Source organism: Piliocolobus tephrosceles, chromosome 2, assembly GCF_002776525.5.
Source record: "Piliocolobus tephrosceles isolate RC106 chromosome 2, ASM277652v3, whole genome shotgun sequence".
In the NCBI taxonomy this organism is placed as follows: domain Eukaryota; kingdom Metazoa; phylum Chordata; class Mammalia; order Primates; family Cercopithecidae; genus Piliocolobus; species Piliocolobus tephrosceles.
This window is the reverse complement of record NC_045435.1, coordinates 49023070-49038451: the sequence shown is the minus strand read 5'-3', so window position 1 is coordinate 49038451 and position 15382 is coordinate 49023070. Positions and strand designations below refer to the sequence as shown.

Below are 15382 nucleotides of genomic sequence, written 5' to 3'. Positions count from 1 at the left end.
ACACAGATAATAATCAAATAATCTTTGACAAAGGAGCAAAGGATTAAATGGTGAAAGGACAGTCTTTTCAACAAATTTACATTTATATGCAGAGTATTGAACACAAATATTACACCTTTGACAAGAATTACCTCAAAAATGGGCCATAAACCAAAATCTCAAATGTAAAACCAGAAATCTGGAAGAAAACACAGGAGGAACTCTAGGTGACCTTGGGTTTGGCTGTGAGTTTTTAGATACAGCACAAAAAACATAATCCATGAAAGAAAAAAAACTGGCAAGTTGGACTTTATTAAAGTTGAAAATTTCTGCTCTATAGAAGACACTGTTAAGAGAATTGAAAGACAAGCCACAGACTGGGAGAAAATATTTGCAATATATATACCTAATAAAGGAATTGTATCCAAATATACCAATAACTGTAAGACTCAGTAAGAAGCATAGGCTTTGGAAGACAGTTTGGCAGTTTCTTACAAAGCTAAACATAATCTTACCATACGATCCAGCATTCATGCTCCTAGGTATTTGCCCAAATGATTTGAAAACCATATGCCAAGACAAAAACCTGCATGCAGATGTTTATAACAACTTTATTCATAATCAGCAAAAACTGGAAGCAACCAAGATGTCCTTCAGTAGGTGAATGGATAAACTATGGAACATCCAGACAGTAGACTGTTATTCAGTGATAAAAATAAATGAGCTATCAAGCTACAAAAAGACATGGATGAATCTTAAATGTATATTGCTAAGGTAAAGAAGCCAATTTCAAAAGGCTACAGGCTACATGAGTCCAATTATATGACATTTTGGAGAAGACAAAACTATAGTGACAGCAAAAAGATTGGTGTTTGCCAGGGGAAGATGGGAGGGGAGGACTTAAATACAGCGAAACACAGGAGATTTGGGGGATGGTAAAACTATTCTATGTGATACTGAAATGGGGGAATACATGACACTGTGCAAAATCTATGGAATTCAACAGCACAAAAAGTGAACCATAATGTTTGCAAAGTTTTAAAAAATCACTTAGGGGATTGGGTGATCCCAGGATAGAATGCAGAATGTGATAAAATTACAAATGTATAAAATAACCTCACTGAAATGAATGAGGGAAAAAGGTGCTGATTTAATTGACTATGGAAATGAGTAGAGTCTGTAAGATTAAAGGTAAAAGAATCTAAACATAAGAACTGTAGTTGATAATGTATCCCATGAGTGTGTGGATTAACAATTCTGATAATGCTATACATGTATACTGAAATTGAACAATTAAGTAAATGGATGGCAGACGGAGTGAACCAGGTTACTCACTGTTGGAGTGGAAGTTCACAGATAAACGTGGGAAGAGGCTAGAATAACCCATGTAATAATGGATTAAAGTTGGAGACATCATTATGAACTCATGTTTAGTTTAATGTAGGCACATATAGTTTCATATGGAAATATTTAGAGATATTTTTAAAAACACATGGAAGGGCTGTGTCAGAAGAGCCTGAGGGGTTGAAAGGGTTACCAATGGCTAAAGCTGGAATGGTTTGAGCAAGAAAATACAGTATTAGGTTATAATCTAAAATAATAAATATCCATAGGTCCATACTGATGCAAATAAATGATTAAAGGGAGAAGAGGGAAAAAAATCTACCATGCAGGATAATTTCCAATTTATGTACATATTCTGCATCAAGAAGGGGGAATATAACTTCCCACCCCTTAAGTGTGAGCTGTGCATAGTAACATCCTTACAAAGGGTACAGTATGAAAAGTGGGAAAAAAGATTACGGTGAAGAAACCTGACAGACACTCCCTCAGGTGATCAAAGTCATCATCAACAGTGATAAGTCATGTTGGTAGTGTATACCCTTGACGTGTGACTAAAATGGTACTTTATCTCTGTGGTCTTTTTTCCTCAAACCCATAACTTTAACCTTGAGAAAAACATTAGATAAAGACCAATTGAGGGGCAGTCTACAAAACACTGAGCCACTACTTATTAAAACTGTCAAAATTATCAAAAACATGGAAAGTCTGAGAAACTGTCAAGAGGATAATTTAAGGAGACATGATGATTAATGTGGTATCCTATATGGAATCCTGGACCAGAAAATGTCATTAGGTTAGAAACTAAGGAAATCTACACTTAAACACAAACAACCGAAGAAAATATAGATAAATTGAACTTCATCAAAATTTAAAACTTGTGCTTCAAATGATACTGTAAATACAATGAATTCACAGAATAGAAGGGAAAAATAAATCATATAGCTAAGAGAGTTCTAGTATCCAGAATATATAGAGTTCTTATAATTCAACAATAAAGAGACAACCCATATTTTAAAGAGGTAAAGGATTTGAATAGACATTTCTCCAAAGAACATATACAAAAGGTCAATAGTACATGAAAGATGCTCAACCTCATTAGTCCTAAGGGAAACATGACCCAAAGCCACAATGAGATATAACTTCACACCCATAGGACAACTATAATAAAAAGAGAATAAAAGTATTGGTGAGGATGTGGAGATTCTGGAACCCTTATACACTGATGATTGAAATGTGAAATGGTGCACTCGGAAAAAGTTTGTCACTTCCTCAGAAATTAAACGTAGAGTTACCGTATGAGCCATCAATTTCACTCATAGGTATACCTGAGAGAATTTAAAACACATGTTCACCCAACAACTTGTACACAAATATTCATAGCATTATTCATATAGCCAAAAAGTGAAAACCCAAATGTCCATCAACTGATAAATGGGTAAACAAAAATGTGGTATAGCTCTACAATGAAATGTCATTCAGCAATAAAATGAAATTAAGTACTTATACATGCTACAACATGGATGCACCTTGGAAACGTTACGCTAAGTGAAAGATGCCAGTAACAATCATCAGATAAATGCAAATAAAAACTACAATAAGATACCATTTCACACCATTCAGAATGGCTATTAAGAAAAGTCAAAAAGCAACAGATGCTGGTGAGGCTGCAGAGGGAGCACCTACACACCTACACACTGCTTGTGGGAATGTAAATTAGTCACTGTGGAAAGCAGTTTGGAGAGTTCTCAAAGAACTTAAAACAGAACGACTTATTCAACCCAGCAGTCCCATTACTGGGTATATACTCAAAAGAAAATAAATTGTTCTACCAAAAAAACACATGTACTTATATGTTCATCGCAGCACCATCCACAATAGTAAAGACATGAAATCAACGTAGGCGCTCAACAGTGGATTGGATAAAGAAAAGGTGGTACATATATACTATGGAATACTATACAGCCATAAAAAGGAATGAAATTATGTCCTTTTCAGCAAAATGGGTTCAGCTGGAGGCCATTATCCTAAATGAATTAATAACAGGAACAGAAAACCAAATACCACATGTTCTCACTTATAAGTGGGAGCTAAACATTGGGTGCTTGTGGACATAAAGATGGCAACAATAGACACTGGGGACTGCTTGAGGTGGGAAGGAGGGTGGGGGGCAAGGGCTGGAAAAACTAACTGTTGAGTACTACGCTCACTACCTGGGTGACGGAATCAATCATAAACCAAACTTCAGCATCATGCAATATACCCATGTAACAAAACTGTGCATGTACCTCCTGAATCTAAAATAAAAGTTGAAATTAATTAAAAAGCCAGTAACAAGAGACCACATGTTTTATGATTCCATTTATATGAAGCGTCCAGAATAGGCAACTCTATAGAGACAAAAATCAGATTAGTGGTTACCTAGGGCTACAAGTGGGGATGAGGCATTGGGAGGTGACTGGTAATGGGTACATGGTTTCTGTTTTGGGTAACAAAAATACTCTAGAATTAGATAGTGGTAAATATACTAAACCCTACTGAATTGCACACTTAAAAAGGATGAACGATATGGTATGTGAATGATATCCCGGTAAAGATTTAAAAAACTAAGGAAATCTGGATAAAGTATGCACTTTAGTTAATAATAATGAATCAATATTGGCTCATTAATTATAAGAAATATACCGTACCTATGTAAGATGATGGTATGGAAAGCTAGGTTTGGGGATTGTGGGAACTCTGGGCTATCTTTTTAGTTTTTCTGTAAATCTAAAACCATTCTGAAGAATAAAATTTAATTCAAAAAAACAAAAGCAGCTGTTTCAGTGTCAGAAGTGAAAACAGAATCCTACTTATGAAAACAGAAAGATAATTGGAGCCAGTTGTTTTAGAAAAAAGACTTGGGGTCAGTGGGGGTGAATCTTATTGAATTGAAAGGCAAGAATTGAATATATTCACCAAAACTCTTGGCGGCATTGATAGAAAATCTGGCTGACTCTTATGCAAACTGAATGTTTGCATGGCTACTAAGTTTTTCAGCCCAAATGATTCAACTTCTTTACCCTTACATTTATGTACTTGTATCAGAGTATTTATCATGTATGTTGTGAAAATAAATACGCTGGAGTCCCCACATTACAGAAGGTGGCATGGTACTCACATTCAGAACAGAGGGCAGTTCTGTTCAAGAACCTCTTTACAACTGTATTAGTCCATTCTCACACTGCTATAAAGAACTACCCCAGACTGAGTGATAAAGGAAAGAGGTTTAATTGACACAATTTCACATGGCTGGGGAGGCCTCAGGAAACTTACAATCATGGCAGAAGTGTATCGCTTCTTGGCCTTTTGACTAAGATGAAGTGTAGAATCATGGCAAAAGTGAAAGCAAACATGTCCTTCTTCACATGGTGGCAGGAGAGAGTGAGTTCCGAGCAAGGAGGGCAAAGCCCCTTGTAAAAACCATCAGACCTCATGAGAACTCACTCACTCTCACAAGAACAGCATGGGGGTAACTGCCCCCATGATGCAACTACCTTTCACTGGGTCCCTCCCACGACATGTGGGGATTGTGGGAACTACAATTCAAGATGAGATTGGGTTGGGGATACAGCCAAACTATCAACAAGATTTGTTAAATTATATTTCAAATCTCCCTAGCGGAGAAAAGACAAATGCAGATTCTAGCATGGGAAAAGAAACAGAATGAGTCATGTCAAAGTTTTAATCCAAGTCATTCAGTGATTTAAAAAAAAAAAAGAAAAAAAGGGATGTTTTTTCCCTTATTGTTTCAACTCTATATGAGAGGTAAACTTTTCCTTTCATTGTAAAATTATTTTCATTTTCATCCTTCAAGGCCAAGTCTTCTATGAAACTTCACTTTCTCCCTGATCCATACTATATTCCTTTGTTGAACTCCTCTAATTAATATGCGTGGCATCACAACATCAATTCATGAATAAGAGACTGTTAGAATGTTTATTAATTGGCTGGGTGTGGTGGCTCATGCCATGTACAGTTTCTCCTTCTCTACTAAATCATTTTCATCTGCATATTACAAGCTCCAGACTCCCTTAACCAGAAAAAAAAAAAGGAAAGAAAGGGAAAGCTTCCTTGACACTTGCTGAACTTCCCTAGTTCATTTCCTAGAAATATTTCTCAAATTCTATCTCTCTGTCTTCAGGTCTTCACCTTTCAAGCATTCTATAAATTTTTAAAATTAAAATTTGAACTCAGGCCAGGCATGGTGGGCTCATGCCTGTAATGGCAGCACTTTGGAAGGCTGAGGTGATAGGACCACTTGTGCCTAGGAATTTGATACCAGCATGGCCAATGTGGCAAAACCCTGTCTCTACAAAAAGAAAAATTAGGCAGGTGTGGTGGCGCATGCCTATAGTCCCAGCTACTTGGGAGGCTGAGGTGGGAGGATCACCTGATCAGTGGGAGGTAAAGGATGCAGTGAGCTGTGGTTATGCCACTGCACTTCAGTCTTGGTGACAGAGTGAGACCTTGTCTCGAATGAATGAGTGAATCAATAAATAAAAATTTGAACTTAAATGTAATAAGTGTATTTGATATGTATCTACCACTTGATATTGCTCTCTTTTTATAGAAACATTTAAAGCTCAACCTTTCATGTCTGAAAATATCTTTATACTATCCTTGTACTTAATTGATAGTTTGCTGGCTTTAGAATTTTAGGTTGGAAGTCATTTTTCCTTAGAATGTTGAAGGCATTGCTCAGTTATCTTCCGGCTTCCAGTATTGCTCCTGGGAAGTTTGCAGCCACTTTGATTCCTAATCTTTTGGATGTTGATCTGTTCCCACTCTCTTCCCTGAAAGCATTTGGAATTTTCTCTTTGGCTTGCTTTTCTGAAATTTATGATGGTAAATCTTGGTGAGAATCTATTTTCATTTGTTTTGCTTGACTCTCTGGAGCCCTTTCAGTCCGAGTAACAAGCCCTTCAATTCTGAGATATTTTCTTGAATTCCTTCATTGTTGATTTCCAATCCATGTTTTTCTGTGCTCTCTTTCTAGAACTATTATTTGGATGTTGACCTTCTGAGTTGATCAGCAGTTTTAAATTTTTTTCTCTTCTGTTTTTCATTTCTGAGTTTTTTTCTGTATTTTTAGGAAGATTTCCTTGACTTTTTTTCCAACCTTCCTAATGAGTTTTTTTTCCTGTGATACTGTTTTCTCTCTTTAAAAATCTTTCCGGCTTAAAGTGTGCAATCCAGTGGTTTTTAGTACATCCACAGGGTTGTGCAGCTACCACACATCACTATCAATTTTAGAACATTTTCATTACCCAGAAATAAAGCTCTGTACCCATTGATAGTCACACCCCTATTTCTCCACACCTCAGCCTTAGGTCACCACTAATCTGCTTTCTGCCTCTACAGAGTTGCCTATTCTGAACACTTCATTTAAATGGAGTCATATAATATATGGTCTCCTGTCACTGGCTTTTTTCACTTAGCAAAATGTTTTCAAGGTCCATCCATGTTGTAGCATGTATCAGTACTTCATTCCATTTTATTGCTGACTGACATTCCATCGTGTCTATACTACATTTTGTTTATTCATCAGTTGGTGGACATTTGGGTTGTTTCCAGTTTTTGACCATATGAATAACACTGCCATGAACATTTGTGTACAAATTGTGTGACCATTTTTTTTTTTTTTTTTTTTTGAGACAGAGTCTTTCTTGTTGCCCAGGCTGGAGTACAGTGGCACGATCTCAGCTCACTGCAACTTCCGCCTCCCAGGTTCAAGCTCTTCTCCTGCCTCAGCCTCCTGAGCAGCTGGGATTACAAGGCACACGCCACCACCACACGTGGCTAATTTTTGTATTTTTAGTAGAGATGGGGTTTCACCATGTTGGTCAGGCTGGTCTCAAACTCCTGACCACGTGATCTGCCCGCCTCAGCCTCCCAAAGTGCTGGGATTACAGGTGTGAGCCACCACGCCCAGCCGTTGATACATGTATTTTAAACTCCTTTGGGCATACCTAAGGAGTGAAATTGCTGGCTGCTATGATAACTCTGTTTAATGTTTTGAGGAACTGCCAAACTTTTTCCAAGTGTACCCATTTTACATTTCCACCAGCAGTTTGTGAGGGTTCTGATTTCTCCACATCCTCATCAACATTTATTATTGTCCATCTTTTTAATTATATTTATCCTACTGGGTGTGATTTGGTACCTCGGTTTTATTTATTTGTTTTGTTTTGGGTTTTTTTGTTTTGTTTTGTTTTGTTTTTGAGACAGAGTCTTTTTCTGTCTCCCAGGATGGAGTGTAGTGGCATGATCATAGCTCAGTGCAGCCTCAGTCTCCCAGGCTCAATCAGTCCTCCCACCTCAGCCTCCTGAGTAGCTGGGACCACAGGCACACACCACCATGCCTAGCTAATTTTTAGTAGAGACGAGGTCTCTCAATGTTGCCCAGGTTGGTCTCGAATTCCTCAAGCTCAAGTAATCTTCCCGCCTTGGCCTCCCAAAGTGCTGAGATGATGGGTATAAGCTGCTATGCCTGCCTGGTACCCCAGTTTTGATATGCATTTTCCTTATGGTTAATGACGTTGAGTATCATGCAATTGCTGCCACCAGCCCATGCACTGTGTCCCCCCATCGTGCTGCCACCCTGCTCCTCCGCCTGTCACAATGGAAGAAGAGATTGTCACTCTGGTCATTGACAGTGTCTCTGGCATGTGCAAAGCTGGATTTGCTGGGGATGATGCCCCCCGAGCTGTGTTCCCCTCCATCCTCAGGCACCCCTGGCACCAGGGCATGATGGTGGGCATGGGCCAGAAGGACTCCTATGTGGGTGATGAGGCCCAAAGCAGGCGCGGCATCCTGACCTTGAAGATTGGGACTCTGACCCCATCAAGCATGGCATCATCATCAACTGGGATGATATGAAGATTTGGCACCACACCTTCTACAGCGAGCTGCATGTGGCCCCGGAGGAGCACCTGGTGCTGCTGACGGAGGCCCTTGTGAACCCCAAGGCCAACAGAGAGAAGATGACCCAGATTATGTTTGAGAACTTCAACACCCTATCCATGTACGTGGCCATCCAGGCCGTGCTGTCTCTCTATGCCTCTGCACCACTGGCATTGTTATGGACCCTGGAGATGGGGTCACCCACACGATGCCCATCTGCGAGGGCTATACCCTCCCCCACGTCATCCTACGTCTGGATCTGGCTGGTGGGGACCTGACTGACTACCTCATGAAGATCCTCACCGAGCGCAGCTACAGCTTCACCACCATGGCTGAGTGGGAGATCGTGGGTGACATCAAGGAGAAGCTGTGCTATGTCACCCTGGACTTCGAACAGGAGATGGCCACCGCTGCATCCTCCTCCTCCCTGGAGAAGAGCTAGGAGCTGCACAACGGCCTGGTCATCACCATCAGCAACAAGTGGTCCTGGTGTCTAGAGGCACTGTTACAGCCTTCCTTCCTAGGCATGGAATCTTGCAGCATCCATGAGACCACCTTCAACTCCATCATAAAGTGTGATGTGGACATCTGCAAATACCTACATGCCAACAAGGTGCTGTCTGGTGCCACCACCATGTACCTAGGCATCACCAACAGGATGCAGAAGGTGATCACCGCCCTGGCACCCGGCACCATGAAGATCAAGATCATTGCGTCCCCAGAGCGCAAGTACTCTGTGTGCATCCGCGGCTCCATCCTGGCCTCACTGTCCACCTTCCAGCAGATGTGGATTAGCAAGCAGGAGTACAATGAGTTGGTCCCTCCATCATCCACCACATATGCTTCTAAATGGACTGCAAACAGAAGTTAATTCAGAAGCATAAATTTGCCCCTGCCAAATGCATACACTTCATGCTAGCCTCACGAAACTGGAATAAGCCTTCAAAAAGAAATTGTCCTTGAAGCTTGTACCTGATATCAGCACTTGATTGTAGAACTTGTTGCTGATTTTGACCTTGTATTCAAGTTAACTGTTCCCCCTTGGTGTCTGTAGAATACCTATCCATATCTTTGATTTCACCCCTTAGTACGTGTGGCTTGGTCACTTTGTGGCTGATGTAAGAACGTGCTTGTGGAAGACAAGTCTGTGGCTTGGTGAGTCTACGTGGCCAGCAGTCTCCGATCTGTGCAGGGTATTAATGTGTCAGGGCTGAGTGTTCTGGGATTTCTCTAGAGGCTGGCAAGGGCTCCTGAACAAGTGGTTTCTGTCCTGCCAGTCTGTCAGGGTTGGAAAAGTCCAAGCCACAGGACCCAGTTTCCTTTCTTAGCTGATGTTTTCCTGCCAGAACACCATGGGCTGTTAACTTGCCTTGAGTTGGAAGCAGTTTGTATTTTCACCTGTAAATGTATTAATCCTTTTAATTTATGTAAGGTTTTTTTGTATGCAATTCTCAATTCTTGAAAGAGATGACAACAAATTTTGGTTTTCTACTGTTACATGAGAATATTAGGCCCCAGCAACCTGTCATTGTGTAAGGAAAAATAAAAGCGCTGCCGTAAAAAAAAAAAAAAAAAATTTTATGTGATTTTGGCTATTTGTATATGTTCTTTGCAGAAATATCTATTCAAATCTTTTGACTATTTTAGAATTGGGTTGTCATTTTATTATTGAAATATATATAAGAGTACTTTGTATATTCTGGATACCAAACCCTTATCAGATATATGATTAGCAAATATTTTCTCCTGTTCTATGAGTTGAATTTTTACTCTATTGATAGTCTCTTTTGAAACACAAGAAATTTTGTTAAAGTCCAAATGTGTTTATTTTTTCCTTTGTTGGTTGTGGTTTTGAGGTCATATCTGTTATCTAGTCTGAGGTCACAAAGATTTATGGCTATATTTTCCTTTAATAATTTTATAGATTTAGCTCTTACATTTAGGCCCTTCATCCATTTTGAGTTAATTTCTGTGTGTAGTATGAAATAGTGGGCTAGATTCATTATTTTGGATATGGATATATGGTTGTCTGAGCACCATTTGTTGAAAATATTCTTTTTTCTCCATTGACTTGTTTTGGTACCCTCATCAAAAGTCAATTGACCATAAATGTGAAGGTTTATTTCTGGGTTTCTCCTATTTATGTTTTTAGCTTCCAAGAGCTCTTTGTTTTTCTTCAATTGCTCCCTTATTTGTCCTGTTTTTCTATCATGGGTCATTATCTTTGTGAAGATATTAATAATGGCTTTTAAAGCTTTCATTTCTCTGCATAGTCTCTATTTCTCCAGGTTACCTTTTTCCCTGTTCATGATTTTGATCTCTGTGTTTTATTCCGTAGTGTCTATTAAAATATGTATTATTCTCAATTGTCTGTTCAAGTTTAAAGACAGAGCACTAAAGGCTAATTGAAAGCTCTGTGTGTTTAAGTAGAGTTTACCAGCTGTGGGCCTCACTGTCAGATGATTTAGTAGACCTTATCAATATGGCAATATCTAAATTGTTTTTCTTAAGCAACTTAGAAAGCTCTCTATTACTCTTCATGGAAGGGTATAATCATGGCTCCCAGCATTCTGCAGTTTCAGTGTGGAGTGGACTGGGTTTTTTCAACTGTTAGAAAGTAAGTTTTCCCTTAGTTCTACATGTTTTCAGTAAAGCATCTGCATCTTCAAAAGTGTCTAGGGGTCCCTAGGCCAAAAACCCTGCTTTTTAACTTCTTCAGAGAATAAATTCTGGTTTCCTGTATGGATTAAGGGGCACCAAGGTGATGAGTCACCCAGTGAAGTACAACAGTGGATATGACATAGAGGCCTAAGTGCTTCTTAAAAATCAGCTCACCTGTATGTATAACACCACTTCCAGAGACTTTTGGAGGTTCCATGGTATAAACCAGGCTGCTTTTTCCCACTGCTGGCTTAGAACTCAGCTTTCTCAAATCTGTTGTCAGTTACCACTCCCTCCATTCTCCAATATCCATAATTTTGTTGCTGCAATTTCTTCTTCCATTCTCTTCATCCTTGTGGATTTATAACTAAAAAGAAAACCAAAAATAAAGCAACCCTTTACATTTATTGTAGCTGGATTTCTGGAGGTAAAAAGTTAACTATTTGTGTTCATTCTGTCATCTTTAACCAAAAGACAGAATATTAAACAATATTTTTGCTATTGGTTTGTGATTTATGTTATATGTGCATTGGAGCCAAGGATAAAATCTTTGAAATTTGTTGAGGCTTGCTTTATAAGCCTTGGATTGATTGATTTTTATAAATGTTTCATATGTGCTTAAGAAGAATGTACTGTATAATTGTTGGTATCTAAATCATTTGTTGGTTCAAACTTGCTAATTATTATATAAATATTCATGTACTTGGTAATTTTCTTATTCTTAATCTATCAATTGTCTAGAGAAGTTTGTTAAAATCTACCACTTCAATTGTAGACTTGTCAGTTTCTCCTTATAAATCTGTCAACTTTTGCTTATATTATATATTTAGAAGCTGTGAATTAGGGCCATACATGTTACAGAGTAGTTCTGTCTTCTTGCTAGATTACTCCTATTAATCATATATAATAGGCCTCTTTATTTCTCTATCAATGCTTTTTGCCATTAGTTCTGTTTTATCTATCATATAGTTTTGTTTAATTTTAGCCTGGTATATCTTTTTCTATCCCTTTACTTTCAGCCTTTCTATGTTTATCTATTCTACGTGTATCTCTTGCAAAATAGCCTATAAATGAATTTTTAGAATCAATCTGACAATATTAGTTTTAACTTGAAATTTTACATTTATTATAATTACTGATATGTTAGATTTATTTCTGTTGTTTGTCTAATGCTCACTACTGTGTTTTTACTATTTATCATTTTCTTTTTCTTTCCTGCCTTCTACCAGATTACAAGCCCTCCCACTCTTTTTTCAGTCCATTAATTTGGAAGTTATATATTCTGTTTGTATTATGTTAGTGAATACTCTTAAAATTTTAAAGTTGCAGTTGACTTAAGGTCCAAATTCAGTCAGATTCTTTATTCTTCTCCAGAACAACTCCACAGTCTTGTTCTGATTATGTGTTATTATTGTCCAGTTTTTATACTTGTTTTTATGTTCAAATTTGTTCTTTTTTGTTGTTCTGTGGCTTGGATTTATACAGGAGTCTTAATTCTGCCTTATGCAGACTCTTCCTCCTCCCTATATTTAGTTGATTGGACCAGGGGTAGACACTGGATCTAAGTCAGGCTAACCCCTGGAAACCTGAAACTGGGCCCAAGAGACACTAGTTGGACCTAGCGAGAAGCCAGAGATGAGAGAGAGGGAAAATTTGATTCCTGATGACTTTGCAGTTTCTGATTCCAGTTTCTCAAGAGGTGCAGCTCTGGAGTTCTCTGACATATTCCTGTATCCTTGCAATAAATTCTCCTTTTTTGTTAAAGTAATTTATAGTGGGTTTCTTTCTTGTTATCAAAGAAACTTGAAAATGCCATTCTCCTTCCCAGAATTACTAATTTTAAATTAATTATATCATTGCACATCTGTTTAGTACTTCATAGCTTACTGAATATGTACTGTCATTAATTATTCTCATCACAACAATGTGAATTTTTTTTTTTTTATTATACTTTAAGTTCTAGGGTACATGTGCATAACGTGCAGGTTTGTTACATATGTATACATGTGCCATGTTGGTGTGCTGCACCCATCAACTCGTCAGCACCCATCAATTCATCATTTATATCAGGTATAACTCCCCAATGCAATCCCTCCCCCCTCCCCCCTCCCCATGATAGGCCCCAGTGTGTGATGTTCCCCTTCCTGAGTCCAAGTGAACTCATTGTTCAGTTCCCACCTATGAGTGAGAACATGCGGTGTTTGGTTTTCTCTTCTTGTGATAGTTTGCTAAGAATGATGGTTTCCAGCTGCATCCATGTCCCTACAAAGGACGCAAACTCATCCTTTTTTATGGCTGCATAGTATTCCATGGTGTATATGTGGCACATTTTCTTAATCCAGTCTGCCACTGATGGACATTTGGGTTGATTCCAAGTCTTTGCTATTGTGAATAGTGCCGCAATAAACATACGTGTGCATGTGTCTTTGTAGTAGAATAATTTATAATCCTCTGGGTATATACCCAGTAGTGGGATGGCTGGGTCATATGGTACATCTAGTTCTAGATCCTTGAGGAATTGCCATACTGTTTTCCATAATGGTTGAACTAGTTTACAATCCCACCAACAGTGTAAAAGTGTTCCTATTTCTCCACATCCTCTCCAACACCTGTTGTTTCCTGATTTTTTTTTTTTTTTTTTTGAGACGGAGTCTCGCTCTGTTCCCCAGGCTGGAGTGCAGTGGCCGGATCTCAGCTCACTGCAAGCTCCGCCTCCCGGGTTTACGCCATTCTCCTGCCTCAGCCTCCCGAGTAGCTGGGACTACAGGCGCCCGCCACCTCGCCCGGCTAGTTTTTTGTATTTTTTAGTAGAGACGGGGTTTCACAGTGTTAGCCAGGATGGTCTCGATCTCCTGACCTCGTGATCCGCCCGTCTCGGCCTCCCAAAGTGCTGGGATTACAGGCTTGAGCCACTGTGCCCGGCCTGTTTCCTGATTTTTTAATGATTGCCATTCTAACTGGTGTGAGATGGTATCTCATTGTGGTTTTGATTTGCATTTCTCTGATGGCCAGTGATGATGAGCATTTTCTCATGTGTCTGTTGGCTGTATGAACGTCTTCTTTTGAGAAATGTCTGTTCATATCCTTTCCCCACTTTTTAACAATGTGAATATTAATGGTTTTTCAACTAGATAAATGAGGAAACTAAGGCCCAGACTCATAAAATGATTGGCCCAAGTTCTTAAAGATGTGGTTGATCAGCTTATATGAAAACCCAGGTGTTATTTCTAGCCCAATGGCTTCCTATGCGTCATTGCATTCTAAATTGGCCTAAGGTTGTCACAAAGGTTGTTTTCATAACATGGAGCTTCATCTTCTCCAAAGAAATAGAATTGCGATTATAGGGAAAATCTTTTATATTAAATGTTTAGATAATATAATGAGAAATCTGTTATTCTATTTGGAGGAAAATTACTTTGGGTACAATTTATATGATATCAGTTGCTATGATATATGGTTTTTAATAATCAACACAGGTGGAGGCTTATAATAAAAGGGTGCCTTGCTGTTATAGTAGAAGAATGAAATAACCTGCAGTCCACATTTATCTGTGAATGCTACTCAATTTTCTTTCTTCTTAGCCTTGCAGTTTTCTTTAAATTAGAAAATTAAATCTTCAGGGTCATTATTTTAAAAGATATTCTGTTCTTCCTCTTCCCTGATAACAAATTCCTTATATATTAAGAATTACTGGAGCAATATTTTATCCTGTATATGGCCAGTGATTTAAAGGATGCTTTCCATTTCTGAAATTGCATTAGGAGTACATAAATGCTTTTTAAAAATTATTTATTCAGTAAAGCAAGTATGATACCTATTTGCAACACTAGGCCACGTGAGATTTTTAAAACAATGAGTTAGTCACTGTCTTTAAAGAGCGTATAGCTGATAATATTACCAGCCAATATTCTTTGAATACTTAACTATTCGCCAGTCACTGTTGTAAATATTTTAGATCATATGTTAATTCACTTAATCTTCACAACAATGTTGTGAGGTATATACTATTATTATCACCATTTTATAGATAAGAGTATTGAGGTACCTTTACAGAGAAGGTAGAGTAACAAGCTCAAGTCACATAGCTAGTAAGTTGTAAAGCCAGGACTAGAATATATGCCTGACTCGCTGCAAAGTTCATGCTTTTTCTTCTTATGCCATGCTGCCTTTAGAGTTGGGGAAAACAGTCTAGTGGGGAGGCTAATGAAATAAACCAGTGTGAGGCGATAAGTTCCTGGAGTAACAGCAGTCATATTACCACATTTCTTGAATTTTCTCAATAGTGATTTCAGATACTCTGCTTGTCTCTATGAGCCATGAAAATGTTAGGCAAAATCTTGTGTTTTAGTACATAGAGTAATTGCTTTTTGAACCTAGAAGTAATTATATTTCTTTTCTCAGACTGTGTGTACAAATTTTTGATTACACTAACATGATCACCATGGGAAGTGAGAAT

General features: G+C 38.4%; 1 protein-coding gene and 1 pseudogene across 1 annotated transcript in view; both read left to right on the top strand.

Moving 5' to 3' along the window:
- Positions 1-15382, top strand: part of SYN2 (synapsin II) — a 181047-nt gene that overhangs the window by 49802 nt on the left and 115863 nt on the right. The window lies entirely within an intron of this gene.
- On the top strand, positions 7984-9114 carry LOC111546912 (annotated as a pseudogene).